This window comes from Ambystoma mexicanum, chromosome 5p (genome assembly GCF_040938575.1).
Source record: "Ambystoma mexicanum isolate Mex_15411 chromosome 5p, UKY_AmexF1_1, whole genome shotgun sequence".
Lineage (NCBI taxonomy): Eukaryota > Metazoa > Chordata > Amphibia > Caudata > Ambystomatidae > Ambystoma > Ambystoma mexicanum.
The window spans coordinates 1,291,886,187-1,291,897,267 of record NC_090930.1 but is presented as its reverse complement, the minus strand read 5'-3'; positions in this window follow the sequence as shown (position 1 = coordinate 1,291,897,267).

The following is an 11,081-nucleotide window of genomic DNA, read 5'->3' as shown; positions in this document are numbered from 1 at the left end:
CATAGTATACAATGATTTGACAGAAGATCTACCTGGTTTGTATTAATCTTACCACTGAATGTTGTGAAGTTGATGAAAAACTCTTTACTATGAGTGTGATGCAAGAGTATATTCCAATGAATTTAGAAATGTATCAACATGCTCAGATGTGTGTTGTGCAGTAAACCAATACCTGTAAAATTAGGCCATGCAGGGGAGATACAAGGTGATCAGTTTGCAGTGCTGTGGTGACATGCAATGCTAATCATCATCATCAATAAGACTAATTTGAAACTGATGTTTTAGTTCTGCCAATTAGATGGCAATATCAAAAATATGATTGCGTGATACTACCTCATAGCAAGTATGGTAATGACGTTTTCTAAGGTCTTGTAAAAATATAGTATTTATTTTTCATAATGACAATCTTTCCTCCAGTTCAAATGAATATTCTAGTAATACTTAGAAGGTCCATGGTGTAGTCACATGCTGATTTCTGTTTTGGGCACATTATAGGACAGCGCTACCCGACCAATAGTTTAGGTGAAACCTATAACCCATGGGAAATGCAAAAATGCTATGGCTAATGACATTTGAACCATGAGAAAGATCAGCATGACATTTGAAATTCCTTTTCGGGGCTGGGGACCGCAGAACTGGACCATTTCTTGTAAATCTGTGTTACAGTTCAAAAGATATAAAGGGACAAAAAGGGTGTGCTTTTCACTTTACATTCCCATGGGGAAAATGATAAATGTTTGCTTACTCCGCACAGCCCAAACTGCTGGATACATTTGCACCAAATCAGAAACAAGTTGGGCACAAACCACTCAAAGGCAATCCTTTGATGGGTTGCCCTAAATTCTTCCAGCAGTTATTTTTTTGTTTTTTTATTTGGCATAGAGCGGGTGCCTCTGTACCCAAAACCTTAGTTATACCTCCCATGAGGGATTGGTGGTGCCAAGCTTTTTCATTTCTGAAAATAGCTGCCATTACCCAATTTGATAATCAAATTTCAAGAATAGATTTGAATGGTGAAATAATTGTCATTAATTCAAAGCTATCATATATTAAGATATGGCAATCACTGTGATTGCTAGTTATGCTAAGAGGAGTATTTGAAGTTAACTTAGGATGAATTCAGCTTTTCTTATATGCAAACAAAAACCAGGATGGCTTCCTAAATTAACTTAAAACTGTGTGCAAGGGGTGTAATTGAGGGCAATTGGGTTTTTATGGTGTCATATGGGGTGAACAGCAATTGCTTAATTACTTTAATAAAAACTTCATATAACAGTCGGGAGGAAGACAATGCTTGTTTACTATATCCTTTGTTGTGATTGGACACGCTTTTCACATGACTTATCAGTGAAGTTCTCGATTTATGTATGCCATCAGCAGGGAGATATCTACCTGATCGTCGTTCCCTCTTCATCGTTGTAGTACCCCACTAACTCCACCTCACTCTTTCCTGTCATAGTACACCACTAACTTCACCTCATTTTTCCTTGTTGCAGTAACCCATTAACTCTACCTCACTCTTCGTCATCACAGCACCCAGTAACTCCACCTCACTCTTTCTTGTACCTATCCCCCACTAACTCCACCTTACTCTTCCTCATCACAGTCCAACACTAACTCCATCTCACTCTTACTCTTCACAGTCCCCCACTAACACCACCTCACTCTTCCTCGTCACAGTCCACCACTAACTCCATCTCACTCTTCCTCATCGCAGTCTCCCACTGCTCCCTTAATCGGCATCGTCACTGTCTACAACTACACAACTTCAGTAATTCTTGTAACAGTTCCCCGCTATTACCACCTCATCCATCCTCATCAAAATCCTCCTCTACCAATGCCTCACACTTCTTAACACAGTACACTACCCCAATTCCTTGTGACAGTACCTGACTACCTCCATGTCACAGTCCCTCACGTTCCCCACCTCACTCTTCCTCAACATCATCCCCAACTACTGCACATCACTGTACCTCATCACAGTTCCAAACTACCCGACCTCACACTTCCTCATCAGAGTCCACACTACCCCATCATATTCTTCCTCATCCCCAATTACACAACTTCAGTCTTCTTCATCACAGTCCTCCAACGTCATGCCTGTGTCTGCTCCTTCCTCCATTTCTACACCTATAAGCCTCAAAATCAGGTTGTCTGCCACTTCGCGGCGTGAAGACAGGCAGTTTGCCCATAGAACCGCAGCCAGGCCATTCTATTCTCGTTGGAAACTCACAGGGAGATTACCATGGAGACGGCATAGGTTTCAGGGACGCCACACATTATGTTCAAATATTGCTGCGTTAAGCAGTCACATGTCGAGGAGAACAGCATCTCGTGATCAGGTTACGTCTTCCTAGACATTATTCAAACTTGTTTAGACAGGTGTTCGGTGCTCCTGATTAGTGTTAGCTCCTGAAGCTCTGTCCATTTGTTTCTACATTCGTTCTTGTTATATTGAATCCCGTGGACATCCTTGGCTTCATTCCAGCTTCTGTCTCCGCCCACAACATTCAGTTTACTCAGTAACTCGACTTCAATCTGTTTAGCTGCTTGCTTCTATCTCCGCCCACAGCATTCAGTTTCCTCAGTACCTCGACCTCAGCCTGTTTAATGGACTGCTTCTGTCTCCGCCCCCAGCTTCTATCTACAAGGTACCTCATCATTGGCCTGTTTAACGGACTGTTTACGTACTCTGACTTCCGATATCAGTCTTCACGGCAGGCTTGTTGCTATTTCGTCTCAGTCCATGGCAAGGACAATCTATCATCACGGTTGTGGCTTTTCATACTACTAAACGTGTTGCTGCAAAATAGTTCAGTGGCACAGGTTATTTTCTGGTGTTTTCTCCTGCACACAGAGCAACTTGTGAACTAAGGAATCTTTCCAGATTTGTTTGTTTTTTCTGCTCTTCAATCATCCACCATTCAAGTAACATTTGCTCTTTTCAGTCAATCATTCAAGTACTTACCTCTGTCTCTTCAACATCAGTAAAGATACGTGCACAGAATGTTCATGGATGGCAATGAGAGGAGTTTCAAGTGCACCAACCCGACTCTAGTGCGCCCCTCGTGCCGTTGGGGTTCTAGTCCCTAACTAACATTCCCTTACTTGTTTTTATTTTTATATTATATATATTCAGACCAGTTTGGACTTCCTCGATTTCTTGCTGAGAAGACAAAGAGGTCAATACATGTTTATCCAGAAGTCTGGAGTTGTTACTCCCAGGTTAGTTTAGTATTTTTCAGGTTATATCTGCATTGGTGTTCAGTTTAGAGTAAATACTGGGTGCTTTTTATTCCAGCCTGGTGAATTCCTGCAAATTGTGGATTCTGCGCCCTTTCCATTTATTCACTCTGCTAGCTTTTTGTACAATATCAGCTAGTGAGATTCATCTTTAGGAGGGTATTTTTTACTCCTAAAGGCAGAACATAGGGAGCTTCAGTGTCACCCTGTATCCTTTTTCTGCATCTCTGGTGAGTTATTGTCTTTCTTATCATACCCTGTTGACTAATTGTGACATCCCCTAACCTACCTCATTCTTCCTCATGACAGTCCCCAAGTATGCAACTTCACCCGTTCTGATCACAGTACACTACTACGACCAACTCACCCTTCCTTGTCACAGTACCAATTACCATCAACTCACTTGTCCTTGACACAGTCCGTCACTACCGCACTCACTGTTCCTCATCACAACAGACGATTACTGATCCCTTCTTATCTAGTGGACAAAAAAAGATTAAATGCTTTATAAACCAGATGTTGTGTATCCCAAGAATAGATATTGATAACAAATGACATGAGATCATGTATGTTATTAGAAACAGACACAGAACTTCAGATGGTGGGAGGTATGGTACAGCAATATTCTTCATATTCAGTGAAAAAACTTGTTTGGGAACAGCTATGGTGAATTATGTCAGTGCAACAAATTAGTATTATTAATATTATTATTTCTATTAAGATTCTCAGCTTATTACAAACCTTTCTACTCATTAACACATATTAAAAACACCAAGTTCAACTTCCAATTCATTAATACATTCATCAATACATTAGCAATTGTTCATCGGGATGTTAGATAGGTAAGGCGTACTGCTTTTAGGTCTTCACCCCTAGTAATTAGAATAGTAGAATTTAGAACCTAGACTGTAGGTGTCAATAATCGGTACCCTGGGAAGTAGGGATGCCTGGCCTAAGGAGGATTGATACGTTCTAGATAAGAGCGAGACAGTTGGCCCTACGACTCTCAAAATTCAAATAAAAACCATTTAGTCATTGTTGAGACTCAGACAATGTTTTGAGCCATCTGTTAAAATATAGAAAAGCAATCATATAGATAAATAACCAGATCTGTAAAGTTATATTATAATATTAAGGGCTCATAAGAATGCATAACCATGAAGCTGAACAAGGATGCATAATCATTTTGAAGTAATATTGGGGATTCACATGAATGTTCAATCAAATAAAATAATTAATGTACTGTTTTGAAAATCTAAGAAATGACGTGAAAAAACTCACTTATGTGTGATTTATTTCTTCTAAGGGGAAACCAAGCACAGTTGTACATGTTTTCATTTTCTCTGAAAGATTTAGTCTAACACCTCCTCGAAATATTTCAACTGATGTAGAATGAAAGTGAAGGCGGGTTCGCAATGGGAAAGGTTTTTCTTCTGAAGTGCAAGCAAGTAATAAAGTGTGGCACGTAAAACAATATCAAACAAGCTAAAAACAGCTAATTGGTACAACTGGAAGCAATTACAACAACAATGTATATAATGACCAGAGCATCAAGATATGTGAAACCAAATTGTAAGTTTCAATTTAAAATCACCATAGGGTCCCAGCATATAATAGCTCTATCTGGGCACTTCAGGGTGTGCCCAAACATCCAAGTAAGTGGCTATGCATAAGAGACCTTTGTTTCTTCAAAGGGTTTCTACCTCTGCATACAATTATGTTACTGGCAAATGTTTGATATTACTGGTCATATGAGGCTGCACTTGGCATTATGTTTTATGTGAAGCTGCAATTGAAAAACAGTACCTGCCCATGGCATGGGGTACCAGCTATGATGGCTTTACCTGGCATAGGTTGGTTGTAATTTTAAAATAGGATGTCTATTCTGAGTGTATTATGCCTGTTTATAGTAAAATGGGACTGCACTTGGGCTGAGGGTATAATTGTTTGCATAGGCACATTATGACTTGCCTGCCATATGATAGCAATACCTAGGCATGCTCAGGTTTACCTGAGTATTGCAGACTACATCTGGACTTCTAAGTCTGTTCTTGGGCATAGGAGACCATTCATTTCCTTTACATAGGATGTAGCTGGGCATATGAAACTGTATCTGCCATAATGTAAAGGCTATTTCTACAATAAGGCAATTCTATGTGTCTACTTGCAATTCCACAGGTGGAGACATACAAGCGTGCACAATGTCTGTCCCAATATATCATACCTGTTCTCATTGCAGGGGCCAGGCAAACCAATATGACAATTCACTTGTAGCAATGCAAATTTATGCACTGTCTAATTGTAGTGTGTCATTACCTGGGCAAATTGGTGGAAGCCCTTTGGCATGTGAAAATGGACCCAGCCACGTAAGTGGTATTCAAGCTGTAAAATGTGCATATGAGGCTATATTTAGGCATTTAGGACCTCTTTATGAGTTTGGCAGTGCAGTAAATAAAAGGTGGTAATTCCATTATTGCCACTTTTTTGGAGGTTACCAAATTGCTGCTGTTTTTACCACTACGTCTGTGAGGAATTCACCATTAGCATGGGGAGTGTGCACTCGCCTGGCCTTTTTTGAACTTGTGTAATGAAAATGAATGATGGGAGATCAACATCAGAAAATGTGTGGGGCTAATCCGCACACATTTTACTCTACTCATCGCACAACAAACATATAGTCACCACCTACAGGTGCAGTCCTCCCTGTCATGTTCAGCTGGAATGTGACAGCCACGGGTACATCAAACCATCAAAACACCTCAAGAACAGGGAAGGTGACACCTTCCTCCGACCATGGCCAGCCTAATTAAACTATCAAAGGATCCATGGATCCACCCTGTTCTATTGTAGCTCTGTGTGGTAGCAGTGCATATTGATGAGAGTTAATTGTAACCCAAAGAGGCCTGTTTACAGAACACATGGGACAGGAAACACCAATACCTCTTTTATATGCAATGTGTCAACCTTGAAGCTAGCTCCCACCCTCTGTATGAAAGGCAGTGTATGGCATGTATGGGATAACTTTTTACAGTAGGCAAGCCCTGCAGGCAGACCTCTATTAAGAGGGAAGACATATGTGAATTGATGGATACAGAAAGTCTGTTCTTGCCACAAACTTCAAGGGAGACCTGTGCTTTGATCAGGAGCCACAACAACACAACAGCGTTGTTACCATTCACCCAACCGCTCAGATATTTAAATGACAAGCGTGTGAACACTTCAAATGTCTGCCCAATTTTCTTTCTGAGCTCTCTGAAGCTCTTCAGATACTGTTCTCGTGTTTTACAGAACTTCATGGGGAGGGCTGTCTTCATGCTCTCATAAATGGGCTTTTCCGCAGGAGTTAACTGAAGAATTAGATCAGTCCCTGGTGTTGGTAAGTGACCCACCAGGGCCCCCCACCCACAGTACCTCATCCACTTCCTGTAGCTGGAAATCAGGCTTGAGCGCTTCAAACCAGTCAAAAATATCCATCACTGCTTCATAAGCCTGCACTAAGTCTTTGGGGATGTGCTGCCGGGGCTTATCCAGGGCACTCTGGTTTGAGCCACTACTGCTGCTATTGCTAGAAGTGGATCTATCGGCCTCCTTCTTCTCTTCAAGCACCGGCTTGCGCAGCTCTATGGTGACCTTGCCCCGCTGTTTCTGTTCCTCTAGTGATAGTCTCTTCTCCTTGAGCAGGAGCTTTCTAGTCACTATCTCATTAACAGCTGGAACAATTACTGGGCCACTTAGAGACTGGGCCGAAGCCTGTTACCTGTGGAATGCTGCACTGGCCCCTGTCCTCACCGGCACTCTCGAGTGTTTAAATTCCACATGCGATTGGCGAGAAACACTGCTCATGTGGTCGTCCTCATCATTTTCCGTTCCGGAAAGGTCTTGTCCGTTCAGGTCCATGGTGCCTACCGCATCCTTGGGATCTTCTCCCCAACCACTGTCGCTTCCACCGAAGCATAGAGGCTGGTCAGCAACTCAGGTTTATTAACCTTAGTGCTTTGGGGAAGTCCCTTTCTTGACATAAACACACATGACATCCTTGTTGCTGCCTTTTACAGTCTCTGTGTCAAGATCTATGACTATTACTAATACCTAGCAGTGGTTAAACGTTGCCTGCAAAAGAACTTTTATCGTTGGGTGTCTAAGCTGTGCGCAAGGCTCCAACTGATCCGACCGCTTGCCACCAATGTGACAAATCAACTCCCTGGACCAGTGATGCCCGGGAAGTTGATTCATCACACCGCCAAATTCTGAGTTTTGTGGAAAAGTGGGGGATTTACCTCCAGCAATAAGCTGGAGGTAATCCTCCACTTACACACCCAATATCAGTGGAATTACAACAGCACAAATGACTGCTGAGGTAACTCTGCCAAAATCCCCATAGGGTCCTATGGACTCTGAAAATGGTGATTTATACCACCCTACCAGCACCTGAATTCCTGAATTCCTGCTGTAAATCTGCAGTACCAAGAGGCGGTAACGGTAATCGAGTATTTCGGCAGATTTTCGAATTTAAAATGAGGCCCATGGTATTGCCTGAGAATACATTTTAATCAAATTATCAGGAAGGTATGGATTTCAGAGCACTTTGGTTCGTGAACAGACTAATGAATCAATATTGATAACATCGTACACAAAATTCAAAAGTGAAATGGTTGGTTTTCTCGTCTCTTGTCTTTTCGTACTTGTTCACACTTCCCTGAGCTACACTTGCTATTTCCCACAAAACTTGAGAATAATATCCAGGGCACAAGCGAGCCACCGTTTATCATGAATAATCACCCCACATACGCAGAATGCCAGTGGCATTGTTAATGTACCCAATGGAAATACATATCTAAGGGGTTGAATGTTAAAAACACGAGAAAAATGATGTGTTCATTAATGTAGCCCCCGTCCCACTTCATAAGATTAGAAACAGATGCTAGCATGTTCTTAGTCACCTAAAAGACCGTACAAAAGAACAAAAAAATATCAATGTTTTTAAAGGCCTGAATATGCAGGAGGCGGTATTGTTATTTTTCATCCTTATCTGTTTAGCGGGACAATATGTAAATCTGTAGGTGCATTTCTCTTTTTTATGTCTTGAAATTGAGTTGACAAATGGCAGCGCAGAAAGAATGAGTGTGAAAAACTGTTTTGGAACATATTTTTTATGCGCTTGAAGTATAGTTAGTATTTATCTGTAATGAATAGCACTTGTGATTTCTTGTCCTTCCAGCCGGTAGGCATTATTTATTCCACTCTGGGCTGCATGTAGTAAAAATGCAGGTATGAGTTATTACCGACATTAAGGCGAAAGGGAATGCATGGTTAAAATGTAAATGCTGTCATTGAAAACAATTGTAGCACTTGATCATGATACTGTGTCACAGCTGCATTTATCCACACTTCGTCCCACCCCCTTCTCCTTAGTTTGACATTTCTCATCCAGAAGCCTTCTTGATATCTGTGGTAATGTTTCTCTAGCAAATGACGTGGAAGCAAAATTCACACAAATTCATATGCAATATGCATGATATACATGTCTTTCGCAACTGCCTATACGATATAAAGCTAAAATGGCAATTCTTTATGGATTTCTGCTGATGGAGAGAACATTTCAATTAACAGATAGGACATTTCACTTCAGAAACACAGAGCTCTGGGAGAACAGGTTACATGAAGTGAATGTATGCACTATAACAATGGAATTTTACTGGACTGCCAGTTTCTCTGGGGGCTGGCTGTACTGTAAAACGTAATGCATTTTTTTGATGTTTTTTGCCGAATTTTTAAAACAATATTTGTTATGTAAAAAACAAAAACAAACATAGTCCATAGGTGCCCCTCTGCGGGAACAAACACAGCTAAATAACCTGATCCTTGGGAAGGTACCCACTCGAGAGTCCACTGCCACACTTTAGCTCACTGTACATTTCACAGAAGGGAAAAACCATTTGCATATCAGTCTTTGTCCCGCCCAGATGGCCAGTCGAGCACTGAAATGCTATGGCAATTCTCTTGGTAACAAGAGTACCAACAGCAACCCCAGATATGTGTTTCAGCTTTGTTGGGCCTCATCAGTGAGGTGAAGCTGTGCCTCTCTGAGCACAGTGAGCAAGGTACCCACATCTGGATGACCCTAGGAAACTTAGGGTGACTAAGCCTAAGTCCCTTAAACAATCAGAAAATAGTCATAGGCGCCCTTCTGTGAGAATTAACACGGCTAAATGACATGTTCTTTGAGAAGGTACCCATTTGAGAGGGCTAAATTACCTGTTCTTTCGGAAGGTACCCACTCGAGAGTCTGCAGCCACACTTAAGCTCACTGTACCTTTCACAGAAGGAAAATATCCATTTGCATATCAGTCTTTGTCCCGCCCACATGGGAAGTCCAGCACCGAAATGCTATGGCAATTCTCTTCTAAACAAGAGTACCAACAGCAACCCCAGACACGTGTTTCATCCTTGTTGGGACTCACCAGTGAGGTGGAGCTGTTCCTCTCTGGGCACAGTGAGCAAGGGGTCCATGTCTGGGTGACCAAAGGAAGCTTATGGTGACTAAACCTAAATATTGAAGGTGGTCACTCCCCACAATACAATTTGAAACTCAGAATAAAGGGCACATCCCAGTAGGGAATGAGACCAGGCGATTGCTTGTGAGAGACAATAAAAATGTATGTAAAATTCAGCATCCAGAGAACTCTGCTGCTTTGAGAGCGCTTTGGCAAACAATACAAAACAGTACATTTGAAAGGGTTACTGCATCATAGATGACGTTTTTGCTACAGTCTACAAGTTACATTTGGATTGGTGAGGGTTTGGGTCCTAGTGTGGCACTATAGGAGCAGGCTCCACAAGATTGGCTAGCAGCTTGGCAGGCTGGTTGGCATCACGTGGGTCAGCTGGGCTGGTCTGTGCGAGGTGAAGGTCAGTTCGGGTCCGGGAGAGGCCGCTGGTGATGTCTAACTTATCTGCATGCTATCACAGGACATGCAGTAAATAATAACCCATAAACTATACCTTTGGTACTAAGAGAGGCCTATAAATTGTACACACATATTTACATTATCCCGCCTCAGATCATTAGAGAGGTGAAGGGTGTGAGGGTCTTGCCCTCCAGGTGGTTTACCTGGGGGGTGAGATTTAACAGTTGTCTGTTCTGGCACCTCAGAGCAGAAGGGGATAGATTGATAGGTGTTGGTTTAAGGCAGAATATATGACGACGTGAGAATAGTTATATTGGGAGCGCTCTAGGGTGGTCAGCAAAGAAGGGTCACTCTTCTGCTACATAAAAGAAAGGTTAGGGGGGAGCAGAGTTGGACTCTCCAGTGGTGAGGGGATAGGGGTTGGAGCAGGTTTGTTGAGACAGATGGGCCGCAAGTCATGATTCCCCCCGTTCACACGCAGAGCAGTGATCTCAGAGGAAGGATGAAAAGAATACACTGTTTGTTTGCAACAATTGGCGCCAGAGCATCTGTGAGAAATGGGCTTGGGTGGCACAGGCGTGGCAGCAGGAGGTGGGGGCTGTCAGTGTTCACTCTGCCCGGTGCTGCAGAGGGGAGAGAAGGCTTCACAGATACCAGAATGTGGCCTAGTCCAAAGATGGAGTCTGGGGTACACAAAATGGAGATCAAATGTATCCTGCAGTAGCCCCACTTCTGTAGGTGCCAGGGACTCGTCCACTGGGACCAGGGAAGGGCAAAGAAGGCATCCCCCCATTATTGCAAGAGCAGGCGGTCCCTTTTGTGTTAAATGTATGGGGAGGGGGTGCAAACTGACCCCCTCCTTCCTTACAGTATCTTAAACAATAAAAAAATATCAATAATCAAAAGCAGGGTTTTTCTGGTTTACTTCTT